The sequence below is a fragment of the Nipponia nippon genome, unplaced genomic scaffold (genome assembly GCF_047370975.1).
Source record: "Nipponia nippon isolate SJK-2023a ecotype South Korea unplaced genomic scaffold, ASM4737097v1 scaffold_2, whole genome shotgun sequence".
Lineage (NCBI taxonomy): Eukaryota > Metazoa > Chordata > Aves > Pelecaniformes > Threskiornithidae > Nipponia > Nipponia nippon.
This window is the reverse complement of record NW_028262336.1, coordinates 125626928-125645013: the sequence shown is the minus strand read 5'-3', so window position 1 is coordinate 125645013 and position 18086 is coordinate 125626928.

Below are 18086 nucleotides of genomic sequence, written 5' to 3'. Positions count from 1 at the left end.
TCTGAGACCTTCTCCTATTTCTACCCATGCAAGCATGAGAAGGGTGTCATTAGCCACCTGATTTCATACTCATTTCCATTACTGTTCCTTAAATGTTTCATACGGTATGACTGAAGGGACAGAGGCATCCAAGATTGGCACCTGGTCCTGTGTGAAATGGAAGAGAAGAGCAAAACTTAACACTCCATCCCACAGACTAGGTTTTATCAAGACTATCCAGCTTTTATCATCTCCAGAAGAGAGTTATAGTCTTGTCAAAGATGTATTATATATGGAAGTAACTTTTAACATTACAGGCAAGTTTAAAATTATATATACACTGGGGAAATTAATGTGGAAATGACCCATTTGCAGAAGCAATGTTTGATCATGAACGTTGTGGTTTACATTCTGCTGATATCTAGCATCAGCCAGGTGAGAAAGCATATCTTTAAATTAATAAAATGTGTTCTGTCATGATCAGTGCAGACATAAACAGCTCTTAAAATAGCCAAGCAACCAATAACTTGTTTAAAAGGACCAAAACCTCCCGTCAGTCAATTCTCTTGCTTTGGAGCTGTTCTGTTAACTTGATGTGATAAACCAGGGTGGGATGTTGTTGCACAGAACAAAGAGTGCCGGTCCCTATGCAGTGATTGATCTCACTTATTTATTACGAAACTGTTTAAAGAAAAGAAAGATCACCAAATTTGCGTGTCATCTATCTTAGTTCACATCTCAAGAGGATAATAATTACTGGTTCATATTTATCCTTCCTTCATGTGATACAAAATCTCCAGTGTTTTAGGGGAGATCAGAGATTCAGGCAGGAATCTTTCTTTGAATGAAAAATTTCATTTTATCAACATAGAAGAAAAGATATTATGTAAAAACTCTGGTATTATACTGACATTAAAAACTGCCCAAAAGATAGAATTTATTGCATAAATATGCCTAAATGAAAGGGAGAGAATTTCTTCACCAGTGCTAGTAAACTCAGAGTTATGAGGAAAGTTATTTACGGCAACCTAAAAAGAATATTCCTGAAGTATCTGGTTCTCCCATCCCTCTGATCAGTCCTCTCTAAATGTAACACTTGATTTCACAGCTAAAACTAGTTTAAAGTTTTTAAAGTTTTCAAGGGTTTCAGAAGAATAAGAAACTTTCAAAAAGTTGCAAATAACAACTGAAAGTAATCTTATATTATTATGAGTTCACTTTAGTTTTATATACTCAAAAGTTTTCTAGGCATTTGGAATAACATATTTTGGAATCACAGTAATAAATATTGAAGGGGAAGAAATTGAAAAAAGAAATCTGCCATAAGCAGGGCAAGAAATAATTTCACAAACCACTATTTCAAGATTTGAAAACAGAAATGACAATACCAAATCTGCAATATGAATTTGTTTCTGAATAAACTTGCACCAAAGTGAATCAAGAGGAAATCCAAAGGACCATGTTTAACATACAAAGACACAAAAAAGGGGACTATTTCATCTGAGTTTCTGAAACAGAATTTGTGATAGGGGATTTCTAACCTCTTCATTTTAAATAACGGCTTTCTTCTTTACCTTATTAAAATAGCTGTTTTCTACTAGGTCTTTCATCATCCACTCAGCTCAGAAGTTTTTGTATGTTAACACAGAGAGAGGCATACATATCTATGCATATGTTTTCTGAAAATAGGTAATAGAATGACTGATGCTAGCTTAAAATGCCATTACTATTCTCCGATATTTTTCCTATTGTTTAAACATCACAATATAATCTGGTTGTTCAATAGCCTTTTGTAAACAATTGCATACATTGGAGCCTTTACCATACAGATACTCTACATCTTGGAACTGGGAGACTAAGGGATTTTTTGATGCAAAGACAAACTCCGCTTGAAGGAACAGAAGAGAGAATGGCTGAAACTATTACATTTGTGAAGCATTTTTAGTAGATAATCTGATTTGTGATTCAATCTCTGCCAACAAAAGGATTGTATTTTTTTCCCTTTTCCTAGAGAACCTTGTACACTTTTCATTTCTCACTAAACCCACAATCTTTTTGCTTGCCTATTACTACTTCACGGTTCCACATCTTAATTTGCTAACCATATGCTCCTCTGATCAAATCAGCAGATGTTTCTTCTCTTGAGCTCAGCCTGCAAATATCTCTGCAGTGTCAAAAGAGCTATATCCCAGAAATGCTAACTAAACTAAACATGTAATAGAAACAGATAAAACCTTTATCGGTCAAATTCCTAGGTTATTTTTATTATCATTTCATAGCTATCATTAATCTGATCAAAAATATGACTGTGGCTTCCGAATTTGAAATTCTCTTTGTTCTCGGGATCAGTGCATCAGAGTTCATCTTTGGGACGTGATCCTGTTTATTATCTCAGGCACTTTAAAAAAAATACAGCAGCATTTCTTAACAGGTGACTGGCCACAGTCAGGCTCAGCACACTCCCTGGGGCTATTCTTTTTTACATCATTTCTGACCTTGTATACTAGGCCTGTCACATCTTTCTTATCCCTATCAATACGGTAAAGTATGTATTTAATGTTTCAACCCTCTTTCCCTCCACCCTGTTTTATTCCCTTTGAGCTAACAATCTGTATGTAGCTGTAGTAGCTGGTGAAAGAAGTTCACTGCATTATTTAGTTTTGTTTGCTTTGTCTGAGTGCTGGAGAGAATACAGATGTACATGGTTGTCTTATTCATTGTACTAATTCGTAAGTCGTATCTCTTCATGTATATATTTTATAGTTGGTGACTATGTCCTTAGGGATTTTTAGGTAATATTGTTTTCCAAAATGCTATTCTATTTTAGGCAAACCACAAATGAGTCTAAGAAACAGTAGTTCATATACTTACCTGCAAATGAAGAAAAGAATGATGGATGATTTGGACCTTCAAACATCTTCACTTTTGTCTTGAAATACTGACATGCAGTAAGAAACGCCTTATCCAAAATTCACTCAGGATTTGAATTTTATTTCTTTGCATTTTGGACACACCTGTACTGATGGTCCTATGCTACAAATTCTCACTTCAAGAAAGCCATATTTACTTATGTTTCTAGAAACGCTCTGATTCTCATGACCATGAAGAGTGTATTACTGATAATATGTCTACGATTCTCTGGAAGACTGGATTCTCCAGCTGCTATAAGTGGTGCTGAGTCCTTTCCATCACCTATATCATAACCTGCCACGTACACTTGAACATAAGTGAAATCATTCTGTCATGGTCCTTTTAATCACTTTTAAGGTTCTACCTGCAGCTCTGTTTACTTTAAAACATGCATGGCAGATGGCAAGGGTAACCTCAAAAATGACATGTGTCACAATGCTTCAGTCTATGCCATAGTCCTCAGGTTTGTTTGGCATAAAAAGTAAAGTTATTCTAAAATATCCAGAATCTACCCTCAAAAACATTTGACTTTCTTAATATCCAGGAAGATTGTAATATGGTGGACAGGAAGGAAAAAAAGGCAGAAGGACCTTTATGAATGTGGAGAAGGACAACTAAGTAATATTCCATAGAACCAGGTAGAAATAATAGTTTCTAATATTGGAGACACCTTAATCACTTCATTCATCAGCAATCTTGTTGCCTTTGTTCCCATTTGAATGCCTTTTCTGAGTACCTATAGCACTACACAGGTTGGTTTTATGCTAGTCTTTTCATGGTCATTTAGCTGCTAAGTTAGCTATATCTGCACAGAAAAACAAGCTAACCCACCAGTGAGCATTTCTCTCTCTCTTCTGACTATCTGTTGTTGGGTTTTTTGGTTGTTGCTTGGTTGTGTGTTGGTTTTTTTTCTTCTAAACTCTGTTATTAAGACAAACACAAATGAAGCTGCCATTATTTGGTCATTGAGAACCAAGCAGATGGTAGATAACTATGTTAAATCAATTATACTAACTTAAGGGATCAGCTTGTCAGCAAAAATACTTGGCAAAGGCTCTGTTTTAGAGTCAGAACACGTCCTTCAAATCCTGATGTACGTCTGACATTTTTCATTGGTTGGGAGTTGAAGGCATCCAGCTCTGACTAGGGAAAAACAATTGTGTATGCCAAAAGATAAATTCATATATCTTTCCTAAACTTCTAGCAATTCTAAGTTTCAAGAAAAAACTGTTCTACTGGCTCACTATCTTATTTAATTGGATGTTGTGGTAGGCTAAGCTGAGAACAGTTGAGCTGAAGAAAGAAGGCTGAAAATCTTCATGAAAAGGCACTTTTTTCCCTGCACCTCTAGGCACCTAGCAAAATAGAGCTCTGATCAATAATTAAGGAGATAGGAATAGATTTGGCAGAACTAATAAACAGCATTCATGTGAAAGGTGCTGCATAAGAGATTGTTTTTTCTTCTTGGAATCATTAATGACCACAGACTTTCCTCCTCATTCATGAGATGTACATCAATAATCAACCCACTCATGAAAAGAAAACAACAAAGCCCAATATATAGTTAAATACACAGTATTTCTTCTATCACAAAAGATTGCACTTTGCTAGGAAGACAAACCATCAGCAAGCTCAGAAATGACAAATACAATTCAGTTTATTCACAGTGAGATGAGCAGTTCACTTTTGGCAGTTTCAGGTTATTGAACTGAAGAAAATGGACACATTTCCTTTCAAAGCTAAGAAATACTCTTTGACAGGTGATTAATATGACAATCAAAATAAGCACATTAAAAAAAATCAACACAAAAATTGTGAGTGGGTGGGTCAAAACTTTTATGTTACTTCTAACCCTGTAAGTCAAGGGTCAGGGCTTACGGTCCACTCAGTTTTAGATGGGTGACAAAGTTCTAAAGTGAATAACAATGAAAAATAGTGGGGGAAGGAAGGTTTGGTCAGCATGAGATTAATTCCTTTGACAAGTATAATGTTTTCTATAACTCCAGTTTCATGGTCGAGCACTTTGAGTGTAATTATAATAGATGTTGAGGAATTCCCAGACCATGTGTGGTAGAAATAAATTTTGATAAAAAGCATACTTCACCTCATAATCAGAAGCAATTAAGAGGGCTACTGTTTTAATACACAGGGGCTTGCACATATTTAATACCCTAAATGTAAATAAACACAAATAAGACATTTTAATCTATTTTTGTTTTTTTCTGGGTCTCTTGAGAGATTACAATATATACTTCTTTAGGGGTAGAAATGGAAGGTTTTTAATGATAATTTTATATCTTCTTGTGACTATTTCAGCTCTTTAATGACTTGATTGCAATGTAATTAATGCTAACTGAAATAGATCCTTCTAGCCTTTCACTTATTAGCTGTAAACTGAAAATAAGATGAAAAGGATGATGCTGTCTGACATACTGGGTAGTATGACCTTGACCCTAATAAGTGTCATTATGTATTATCCATCAGCACCTATATCTGATAACAAAACTGACTTCTTTGTTGACTCATTTTTGCTATTACCTGGGTCTTCATCTTCTGATGTTCACTCATCTTATGGCTTGACTATAATCCGACTGCTCAATAGTTGAGTTACCTGCATCCTATTAACTGGCATCTCAGTTTACCTCTGCTGGGGTCTAAGACGGAAATACTATTTCTATACTACAAGACAAATAACAAGATAAGAAAGCTGAAGGCAACTGCACATAGAAAAAATTATAGAACTATTGATACAACTGGAACCTTACCTGAAGGCAAAAGAGTGTTAATAATGTATTTTGTTCCTATGAAGAGTTTTAGAGAGTTGAAATAATTTTGTATAAAATAATGTCACATTCTCACCCAGTACCATGAGTCAACAAGAGCGCACCTTACAGACTGGGGTGGGGGTCACTACCTATAGTGGTGGGACAAATTGTGGGGGGTTGGAAAAATAGTCTTTGGCTTGTACAAGACTTATCATGGGATATTTAGGAGAGCAATCACAGGTGGGGGAAGACAGGGATCAAAGTAAACAAATGTGGGGAAATAGAGGGAGAAGAGGGATAAGGGCTGGTTGAATATGAACAGGCTGCTAGTCAGTATGCTTGTCTGGCCATGCCCTGCAGCTGGTAAGTGCAGTCATCCTGTCTTCTCACTGAACTCCATTTCTAGCTAGTTGCTTGGGCGAGGGGCTCTCTATTCTTCATGCCTGCATGTGTATGGGGCTCTGAGCGCCAGCAAATAGGGTGGGACCAGGGGTCATAGGGACCTATGTGTCTGTGATGTCAACTGGAGTGACTGGAGCATGTGCACATCATGTGGGTGCATATGTCAGTGGGTGATCACTAACAAACATCAAGCCAGATTAGCCAACAAGTAGGACTAGGTGCTTGAGAGCCAAGTGTTGGGGTGGCCGTAAGTCTGGGCTGGATACAAGGGGGACCCAAAGAGCTATGAGTTGCCTGCTGGAGGGGTCCCAGCCCATCACCATGGTGTCTGAGGGCCAAATGGGAGACCCATTTGCATGCTTATGTCCCTGTGCATGAGGCAAATGGAGAAAAGAGGATCCAGGAAAAACTACTTTGTAGCCTTATCTAACGTAATTTACTGGAGAGATCCACAGCAAGTGCATGCATGTGTGTGGGCATGAGTGACGGGATCTCTACCAGCAGCTGGACTGGGACTGCAGCCTCAGAAGCTCATCTGTTCATGTGCCACCAACTGAGGAGACTGGGATCTAAGGGCAGCTACTGGGCTGACAGAGGATCTGAGCGCAGCTGCTAGGTGGGGATCCACATTGCACATAAGTATGTGCATGGATGTATTTTCCACTAACAGACCTTGTAAGAGACTGGAATGTCAAACAATTGTCTCAAAGCTTGCTTGTGTATGCTTGCCTGATAACACACGGTGGAACTGCGAAACCCGCAAAACGCAGCCTGTGGGGAAACTTATGCAAACTTGCTGAAGCAGCAGACCATTCTTTTGTTTATCAGGCACCATCAAAGCAAGATACCAACCATTGTCCGGGCTGAGCCCGCTGCCTATCAAGAATGTACATTGTTACCTGTTGATGGTCATGTATAGGGGAGACCTAGAGCACGTGCACATGGCGCATATACGCATGTACTGGACTGTGGACACGTGCCATACATAAAAGACAGTGGAAACAAATCACGGTGTGCACCCACCACCGAAGAAATGAAGACTGAGGACCAATGGGATGCGTCTGGATCCATGGTGGTGACTATCCTTTGCTTATCCTTCCGAATGCTTGCTTAGTTTGCTCCTAATATTTCCCGCCTTTCCTATCGCTTCATTCTTCTGCTTTTATCAAATAAAAACAGGCTGGTAGGTGGCATTTGACCTCATTTGTGTCTTAATCTCATTCTTTGGATCATTACAAACCTTCCTTGAGCCCAAAGTCAGACCGGGACTTTACAGACTATATGTGTAATATGTGTATTGTATACATGTGTTTGTGTGTGTACCTATAGGAAATATATGCATAGCATGACTCCTGGCTAGAGCTGGGAACAGGGAACTGTGGCATCCACTCATCTGGTCTTCCAGATTTCACAATTGTTAATAGAAAGAGTCTGACTCATCCAGAGCTACAAAATAGATTTAAAAAAGAATACAGGACAGTATCAAAACCTGTATTCCATTCACTAGGGGGATTTTCTTCCTTATATAACATGGATGTTTATGCTCTGGATGGTTTAGAAGATTATTAGTTCTTTAAGAGTGGACATGTTTCTATACAAATTAGCTATAGAAAACAGATGTTGATAGTTCTTGGAGCCCTGTAGCCCCATAGTACAGCACTTTCGTTCTTCATAACAGGCCATAAGCTTTTTGCTGAGCTTGCAAGACCTCAGAACTGGACTTGTCAGCCTTGCTCTGACTGAACTTTTGCCAACCTGCTTGAGCTTTGCTTTACTTGATTTAGCTATAACAGCAATTTGTCTAGTAGACCAGGTGTCTGTCTATATGTAATCTGTAATACTTTTGTTTATCTTTGTATGGTATAACTATAGTTTTACATAAAGAGAAATAACAACAAGTTATTCTATGTAGAATGAGATATTTATGACTCTACAGAATGATGTAGTGTAGAGAAATACAAGCCTGGTAGGATAGCAGAGGTCTTGAGAAGGGGAGATACAGCATATGGCAGAGAGGATTACAGGCAGGGGATGATAAGAGATCAGGCATAGGCTGGCATTAGAGGCAGCTCACCCATCGTCCGTTAAAGAAATGCAGACCTGGAGCTGGACAAAACTGAGTTTAGGGGTAACAAAGAGAATGAAGTCATATCTGACATAGGTACCATACACAGTAAATTTGGATGTAATGTGGAGCTGCAGACAGATTAAGAGCTAGGTGTAAACTCATGTTAGCAAACATCTGAAAATGGACCCCAGGTGGATCCTAGGGCAAGGCAGAGCAAACCATCAATATGAACACTGTATTCCTCTTGGTGATGGACTCCAGATGCTGAATATTTTCTGTAACACCCTCCCAAACAACCACAAGAATGAAACTGCCAACTTGGGACCCAGAGGAGCAGTGGAAGAGTGAGAACAACACCAGGACAAGGGATAGAGAATGAGAAATGTGTGTTTAACAGTTTCAATTGCATAATTCCTTCTTTTTCTGTAACATTTAGATCTCAATAAATAACGATTCCTGGATTTGACTGTTGAGATTTCACTTATACAAACAATAAATTCTTGGGTTTATATACATATATATATAAAAAAGTGTGCTTACTCTTTTCCCATAAACAAGATTTTAAGCGCAACATTCTCACATGAAAGTTACTGAAATTACTGAATTATACTGACTGGAACGAAATCTGTATTGTGCCCAAAACAATAATGCATGCTTTCCAAAAAACTGAACTAAAGAGTGAAAGAGAATTAATCTTTTAAAAGCCCCGCGAGACATACAATAGTAACTACAGAAGCACTCTAAGACCAATATTTCTCATGTGGCGCATCACTGATTTTAAATTTGATCTAGAGGCAAGATTTTCAATTCATCTTTAACTAGGCATCAATTTTATACACGTAATTTTGTAGACACAAGTAACTACAGATACATTTTATGCTTGCTGCGATACAAGGAACCAAAATCAACTAAGTAGCTCATGTAAAGCATAGCAAAAAGAATACAAATATAAAGGGAGAAGACAATAACCACTGGGCCATAGATAACCACAAGTTTAGCTCGTTCAGACCTTTTAACAGTGTGTACTTTCACCTGAAGACAAAAGCTTTTGTTCCCACTTTTGAAAATAACTGTTGATAGCAGGATATTTAACTCACCATTCCTTATTTGAAGTGCAGGCAGTAGCCACGTGCACACTCTCCATCTATTGCAGCACAAAGTGAAATGGGTAAGTGAAATGCAGAAAGCAATGATAATTTCTTTAGACTAGTATATTTCAATTCATATTTCAGTTCATTAAGGGCATACCAAAAAGAGTTATTCAGGCTCAGCTGAAGGTTGGTAACATTTTGTGAAAAGAGGAAATTGCTTCATTGAATGTCCCTGCTTGATCACTTGTCCCCATTTGATCATGTCCTTAATATTTGTTGCCACTTAATAGGTCTCTGTGAAAGTGGCAGCAACTGATTTTCTCATCTCAAAACTGCTCACCTATTCAGTCCCAGTCCAGGATACTTTTTTTTTTTTTTTGTCAGGACATAGTCTGAAGAAGACAGACGTGATTTAGGGACTTGGTTGATTTGTGTGTGTAAACACAGACATCTCCTGCCATTTGAGATGCTTTTGCTTCCAGCTTAGGCGATGTGTAAAGGGTCTTCCCTAAATCCCATGTTTTGTCTGCCAGCCCATGTGAATGCCTCAGATGATACACCAGGATGCCTCTTAACATATCTAAAAATGTCATTACATACCTCTATTTAGGCACCTGAATTACTCCCACATGGTCTCAAATCACTTAAAGAGGGAATGAATGACAACTGACAGTGTCAGAGTAAGTCCTTTGGTAAATTATTATTTCTGGAGCTGAATCCTAATTGGGTTCTCAGCTAAAACTCCATGCATTAGGAAATATGCCGGTGAAATCACCAAAATTATGTCAATGAAACCAAGATCATACCTTGGAACACTAAAAAATTTATTTTCAGGATGTTTTCCTTCATGCGCTACTTCAGTTTTTGTATTTCTGAATGTCAGCACATTGCTCTGAGTCATAACTCCTTTAAATCTCTTTTTCTTGTAAAGCTTTCAAACAAACAACACCTCTTTTTCCTGCTCTTTTTCTCTCCAGCAGTACATCTACATATGTTTTCCAAGGCTATTATCTGCCTCTTTGCTTTCAGAGGCCTGTTAATCTTTTTTCGATATTGAACTTGCTCTCTTTCAAAAGTGGCCTCTGCAGGATATTACACAACAAAAGAAAAAAGAAAACTCACATCACACATAGTTACCTACCAGTAGGAAAAATGTGCGTGTCATCAACTCACTGAATGCTCTTTATCAGGCAGCTTTTATTATACTAGGTGATGTCAGTGTCAACAATTCATAACTTGTATGCGGGGGGTCAGGTGAACATAAACATGTTTTTATAGCTCTCCACTGCAAGATCAAAGGAATCATCCTAGATGTGGACTATAAGAGTGAAATTTCTGCATGGGTGCCTATTATTGCTGTAGTGCTGAGACAAGAGTTAAACAGGCATGAGATGCAAGTATTGTGTTCTTTTTTGTATTATTATTATAATTGTTATTATTATTATACCTACTCTAATATTCCCTCAAAGTATCAGGGAAAAATCAAGACTGAGTTTTATAGCAGTCATATGCAAAATAGGACCCCAGTTTCCAAAATAAGACCCAAGATTCCAGACCTTATGCTTGAATATGGTAAGAGAGAAAAATGTGTGAAAAAGAAAGCATTATGAATTCCCTTTATATTCTGCAGTCAGCAACAAAGAATCTCAGAGTTTAAGGATGTGAAAAAAATGTGAAAAATTGTATCTGAAATATACGTGAAAAAATATATAGCATGGTTGGGAAATGAACACGGTTCTATCAATCCATCATAGATTAAGATGAGACAAACTTCATATTCATTACAACAGCCAAAACTGCATTATTAGATTAAAAATATTTTATTTTATTTTATTTTATTTTATTTTATTTTATTTTATTTTATTTTATTTTATTTTATTTTATTTTATTTTGCTGAATCTCTCAGCAGGAACCTGGACATGAGAGCTCTCACCCATCTGATCTAATAACCAAGTGTTTCCTTCCTGAGGTATGAAAACTTAAGCTCACTCCTTTTTTCTCCATTTTTGCCTGAGGCCATGAACTGTGATAAAGTACACAGAAAAAGGATTATGTCTTTTCTTTTCAAATGTGGCAGATTGGCATTAACAACACGTGCACCCTAGTCCACGTGGACGGATTCATGTAAATGTTCATACATTAATCTCATTAGTAACTGACTCAATAGCAAAAGTCACAACAATTTTCAGCAGTGCAAAGTGCCTGGAAAAACTGAAAGTTGAGCAAAAATAGACCAAACAAAAGATAACTTCGTATATTAGTCAAGTTAATGAAAATACTGTATTTGTCCTAGTCCCCACTGAAAGCAGTAGTTGATCTTCTGGCAAAGTCAACATGGTGACAATTTTGCTTGAAGCTGACATTGCATCGCTATCTAATCCTTATTTTGCCATCCCTGTCCCTTTCATTCATGAGGGTCACGTTGGAATTATCCCTCCCTAAATCTTTTGTAAAATATTTTGGTGCTATTTATTGAGTAGTAGTTGGTCATTACTTTGAAATTGTGAATTGTGATTGTCTGGAAGAGAATCATCATTTTTTTACTTGTTCTGTTTTTCATTCTAGTAATACTTGTCTCCCCATATACTTAGGAAATAGTTCTTCAGCAAATTTTGGCACAATCTCTATTTCATTTCAAAACAGAGAAATGGTTGTTCTTTTGAATATCTGTCCTAGAGACTCAAATAAAACTTTTGACTGCTCTGTCAAGACATCCCAAAGAGCCTTGTGAGTGTGTTTGCATCTTTCTAAATGCATACCTGGATGGGTCAGATTCTCAGCTGGCACTGGCAACCTTAATTCTTCTGAAGTCAACGAACCTGTATTCATCTATGCCAACTACGAATTAGAAAACCACTCCTTCTAACAGTATGGATTTGAGAACAGCAATATCAACCGAAGCAGATATTTTTATATATCTTAAATAAGTTCTCCATATAAAAAACATATATTTGCTAACTGGCTTAAAAGTAGGAATGCATTTTAGCTTTATGACACAAATCCTTTAACCAGCAACAGGTGAGAGTCCATATTGGATATGAGTCTATCATATAAAAGATGTTTTAAAAAAGCAAAAGTGATACAAACTGTTGTGAGCCAATATATTTCAAGAATAAGTTTGTGTGTGCCTTCTAAATTAACCACCTCAATCTATACGTAAACCTTGGACTACTTTTTTTTTTTTTTCAATGGTTTTTAGGAAAATTCTTCTTTGAGGGGAAAAAATTCCTTATCTTGAAAAGAAGTGCACAAAGTTAGATAGAAAAAGGGTGACAAATGCTTTTAATGGCAGGGAAGCTGGCTTAGGGACATCTTGTCCCTTTCACCAAGCATGTGCTAAGTGATTTCAAGTCAGTCCTGGTGACGGGGAGAGAGAGTCTGGAGTCAAGAAGGAAAAGAAGGAAATTATATAGTGAGAAAAGTGTCCCAAAAGCACTTGAAAATGATGTAAATTAATGCTGAAAGCTTCAGTAATAACCCAGGCCAACATGTCCTTCCACTCAGCTACTCAGAAGAGAAAGAAGTTTTTGCATCACCAGGCTTTTTTAAATGTAATGTTTAATAATAATGAGGAGGTGCAGGATTTACTGAAAATGCATTAATTACATCTCAGCTGTGTACAAGAATACGGACTTGTTCTGAATTGCATCCTGCAAGGACGATATCGGAGTAAATTGTACAAAACGCTTAAATTAAGCACAGTTGTGGGGCCTGATCTTTAAAGCCCCTGAATGCTTCAGAAAAGATCCTGAATAGTTTTAATCATCACTGACTCTGAAGTATGTGCAAATAGAGGAGGGGAAAAGCAGCATCTGCCCTGTGACATCTGTCTAGATATCACAACACAGTGCCAGGCAAAGGTATCTGAGTGGCTTCTGAACTAGCTCAGCCAGAAGGAGCAATAAGATATTGATATGATACCTCACCCAGAGAAATTAGAGCCTGCAAAAGTGTTTCAGGACATGGGATTATTTAATTCAGCTAAACTGCCTCTGGCATCCCAGCTAGCAAAACAGGACAATTTGTGTTCGGACTAACAATAGTTCTCAGTGCTTCAATTTTCTCATATTATGTTCAGAGTCCCAAATGCGCATTCATTACCAAACCCTTTTTCTGGTTCAAGTATATTACCTCTGTCTAGTACATACAGAATATTATGTATAGACACCTCCAGACTGAAAGAAAAATTACATTTTTTTTCCAAATATATATCTAATAAAATAAAACATGAATAAAATTATACAATTTATGGGGAAAAAATTGTTAACATGTTCAACCACCCAAATAGTTTTTTCTCAGCATAGCCTCAGTAAAAAAAAAAAAAAGGTTTTGATCTATCAATGGTTTTTACAGTCTGACATGACACATAGAGCAATGTGAAAGCCCATCTCTACAATCTAAATGGAAAATCTGTAATATCAAAGTCTCATCTGTTATCAGCAATAAGCACAGTTCATAAGAAGCTAATGAGAATAAACATGCTCTAAAATGAAAGTGGGAATTCATTTTTCTTTCCCTGATTCAACATCAGAAACCAGTATTGTTAAAGCTATTCATTTTCTGTATAAATGGAAATAGAAATGACATGATGGAAAACCATGTTTTTAAAGTATTTATTTTTATTTTTCTCCTGGAACAGCTGGAGATGAGCCTGGCTTTGAGGACCTTCTCTGGGGGAAGAACTGTTGGCCAGGCTGACCACTGCTGAACTAGAGCTCGTGACTCAGCAGCCACCAAGGACTGTAGATGACTGTGGTGTGGGATCAGATAAAACACAAAACTCGGAGAGGCAATGTTTATCAGTGGCTGATGAAGCCAGGAAGATCAGCAACCAACGAGGCTGGTACAAAATCAGATCTAAAAGAATCTCAAAATCTCAAAAATAAGATACTGCATTTATACAGAACAGACTAATATGATAAAGAGTTGGACTTTCCTGAGCCTGAACAAGAAACTAAGAGTGGACTGAAATTGAAGCAAGGAGAAGTTACAGAATGAGCCAGTGTTTAAAAAATTTAGTGGCAACCCCAAGAAACTGAACAAAATTCATGGTGTTGTGAATTGAGCCCCAGAGGAAGGGTCAGGTTCCTTACATATTCTGCACAAGGAAGGGGAAGCACAGGTTTATAGTAAAACCAGGAGGCTGAGATTCTACAGTTAAAGCATACGGGTATCCAGTTACCTCAATACAGTAAGAGAATCCTGCCCCATATACTAATATGCTAATAATATAGCAAATGATCATTTCCATTATGCAGCAAGAGAGCAGAAACAGTGAAGTTAAGCACCCAAATTCACACCAATGACCATATCCAGACTGCTAGTCTCTTAATGACAAGACCAATGCCTTAATAATTTTTTCTTCTCTGATTTCCATTTCTCCATATGCCGCATTTTATGACCATAATCAAGTCCCTTGACTTATGTGTATCATCATTTAACCATCTATCATTTAATATATTTGCCTCACAAAGGCTGCTGGAGACAAACATTCCATGAATCATTAAATACTTTCATTGAAAATCACTCCAAACATGACTATTATTATTAGCTGTATTAATAATAATTAGTAATGGCCATTAGGTCAGACGTTTGTAGTGCTCATGATTCTTTTCACTGAAAAGCATCTGCCTTTTAGAGAACAACTGTTGAAAGCTAATTGTCAGGTGGTCTTAATGACATACATTTGTACTGAGGTTATAATGGACCGTAAAGTGAAGTTCCTTAAGATGCTGAATCTTCAGTCTAAAATGTTACACTTACATAAGCTTTGTATTTCCAAGACAAGTTTAATCTTCAGTCTAAAATGTTACACTTACATAAGCTTTGTATTTCCAAGACAAGTTTAAGACAGTAACAAAAAGTGCTTAATAAGTGATAAGCATATAAATGTGTTTCTTGCTTTCTGGAAACCTATAGGAATGTATCACTCATTAAAACCAAATTGGTAATGTGTAATAAATGAAGCTCAGGTATTAGATAAATTAGATATCATAAAAGATTTTTCCCCTGAGACATGGACATAGAGCACTGAACAGCAATATAAATACACAGAGGGATTAGACTGCAATTGTCCTATGGAACAGGACTAGTTTTTTTAATACGATTTCCTCTGTTCAAATAAGCTCCAATTTTGCATTGCAACAAGCAAACTTCTCCTTTAAACACCATCAATAAAACTTCCAACTGACCTTTTCACGCCTTCCATAAAGAAGCTAAATGTTACTTGCTTTTCACATTCAATAAAAACTACTACTGTGTTCTAGTTCAATGCATATCTGTGTCATCATGAAGGAAGGTCACTTTGCACTACGTGTTAATCTTGCCTTTAAAGTTCATTCCCAAGCTTTTGGGTTGCTAAATGTGTCACCTTTGTTTATTCATGAGCCCCACGTGGTGCATGACAAAGTAACTTGAAGTTCATCTGAAGGTCTTCAGATGCTTTGGCCTTCACATATATTTGTCATAGGTTTTTCATTTTTAAAAAATAACCAAAACCAACCATAGGATATTCTGCATTTAGCCTAATGCCAGACAGAATTGCATTGAGTTTCAAAAAAATTGATGGTTATTCTGGCCAGAACTTCAACTGGTGAAAAGTGATACAGTAGCACTGTCTTCAGTAGAGCTATATTCCCCAGCTAAGAATAACCGGACACCTCTGACGTATCTCTGAATAATGATCCCAGTCAACATTTTCAGTGTCTGGGGTCAACTTTTGAAGGTTGATACTTCCACATATAATCCCACCAACTGTATCTTCCTCATCTGATTTTCTTTAGATGAGATGCTCTAGTACCCTCCTGAGATCTTAATAAGTAAGACCTTACATGTGAGCATCTTTCTAAGCAGAATACTCGTGGATATAAGAACACTGCTTAATTATTTATTTTTTTTGTCCAGGCAGCTAGCCATAGCAAAGTATGGCTGAAGGCACAAATTGTTAAAAACTAAATCATAGAATCATAAAATCATAGAATGGTTTGGTTTGGAAGGGACCCTTAAAGATCACGTAGTCCAACCCCCCTGCCATGGGCAGGGACATCTTGCACTAGACCAGGTTGCTCAAAGCCCCGTCCAACCTGACTTTGAACACTTCCAGTGATGGGGCATCCACAACTTCTCTGGGCAACCAGTTCCAGTGTCTCAGAATCCGTATCATAAAAAATAATGTCTTCCTTATATCTACCTTCTTTCATTTAAAAACTGTTGTCTCTTGTCCTGTCACTACAAGCCTTGGTATAAAGTCTTGCTCCATCTGTCTTATGAGCCTCCTTTACATATTGAAAGGACACAATAAGGACTCACTGGAGCCACACAGGGACAAGGTAAACAAAGCTTTTACATTCACTGGAGCCAGGATTCCTCTCATATGGACCATTAAGCTGTAGATATCTACTTTTCAGCTAGTTGCCCTATATTCCCTTTATATCAATGAAAAGAAATTTGTCCTTAAACATATCTAGTTTTGATGTGTATTTTTGGCTGAGATAAATCATACTCTGGAAGTGCCTATATCTCTCAGGGACTATAAGAGAAATGATTATAACTAGCTCCTGCCCTGGAAGCTCTTCCTTTTCATCCTTTAGTCCTCGAAGACAGGTTTCAGAAAAGTTATAAACTACGGAAAAGTCTCCTCTTTACTGGAGCTGTCAGAATCCTCCTCCTGCTCTATAGCAGGAAGTCTTTTAGAGCTGTTTGCTCTTAGTTTGCTATAAGGAGGCCTTTGACAATTTTTTGTACAATTACAATAGTGCTCAAAAGATGTTGTGCATTAAAATCACTTACGTAAGCACTGAGAATTCATATTTCAGGTTCTTAAGACTTTAACAATATAGAGACATCCTAGTTTATATTCTCCTAAAATACCATCCCAATGTCATTCTTTGAAGCATTTGGAAATTGTTTCTATGATACATGACATGCAATAAAAATATGAAGAAGCTCTAAAAATTTCTTAGAAGTACAAACTAGGAGTAGTTAATATCTCAGGTGCTTGCATTTCAGTTGATTAACCTCAGTGATCAAATACTCTGAGATGTTCTGAAAGCTGTAAAAAGAGAATGTGTCCCAAGCAGAAATATAAAACAACATAACTATTGCAAAATATCTAAACCTATGTGAATGAATATGAAGTAAGAATTAGATTTCCAAACATTTTTGGAGTCTCTGTTAGCACAGTGAACCAAGAACAGATTTCCCAATACTTGCTTTCACCTGTGATAATTAATTTAAATTTAATTATGCTGATTACTGGACTTGAACCTGAGTTGCAAAGGATGCTCTGCTTCAGTGGGCTCTGTCCAACTTCATCTCCATGTCATCAAGATCCTTCTTGGTATCCGACCCTCACCTTCACCCAATAAGCCCAAGGGTGGCAGTGTGGGCCAGGTGTCACAAGACAGTGGATCCAGCCCATGTGTGGAGAAAGCAAGTGCATTTGTAGAGAATCTTGGTGAAACTTGAGATAGGATCAATAGGGAGAGGCATAAAAACTTCAGTATATATGTGTGTGGATGGAAGATTAAGATTTCAAATAGCTGATCAGTTCTTTATATTTTTCTCATTTACATTCTTGATTCCACTTGGAAGTAAAAATAAACAGCCTTATTCCCCGTCTCTGGCTAGAAATGTCAATGTTTCCTTCTGCAAAGGCTACCTATGCCTTGACATTTACCCCGTGTGCCCAAACATGGATGACATGCCCCTTAGGAAAAGTCAGTTAAAGAAAAGGGAGAAAGGCAGGATCAGAAAATATTGTATCTACAGTTCTTTAGTGTGTACCACTGCCTGCTGGTACAAAACAAAACTCTGAGTATATCAGGTTTATGAGGAACCCTTTGGTTCATATAGATCTGCAGAAGAACAGTA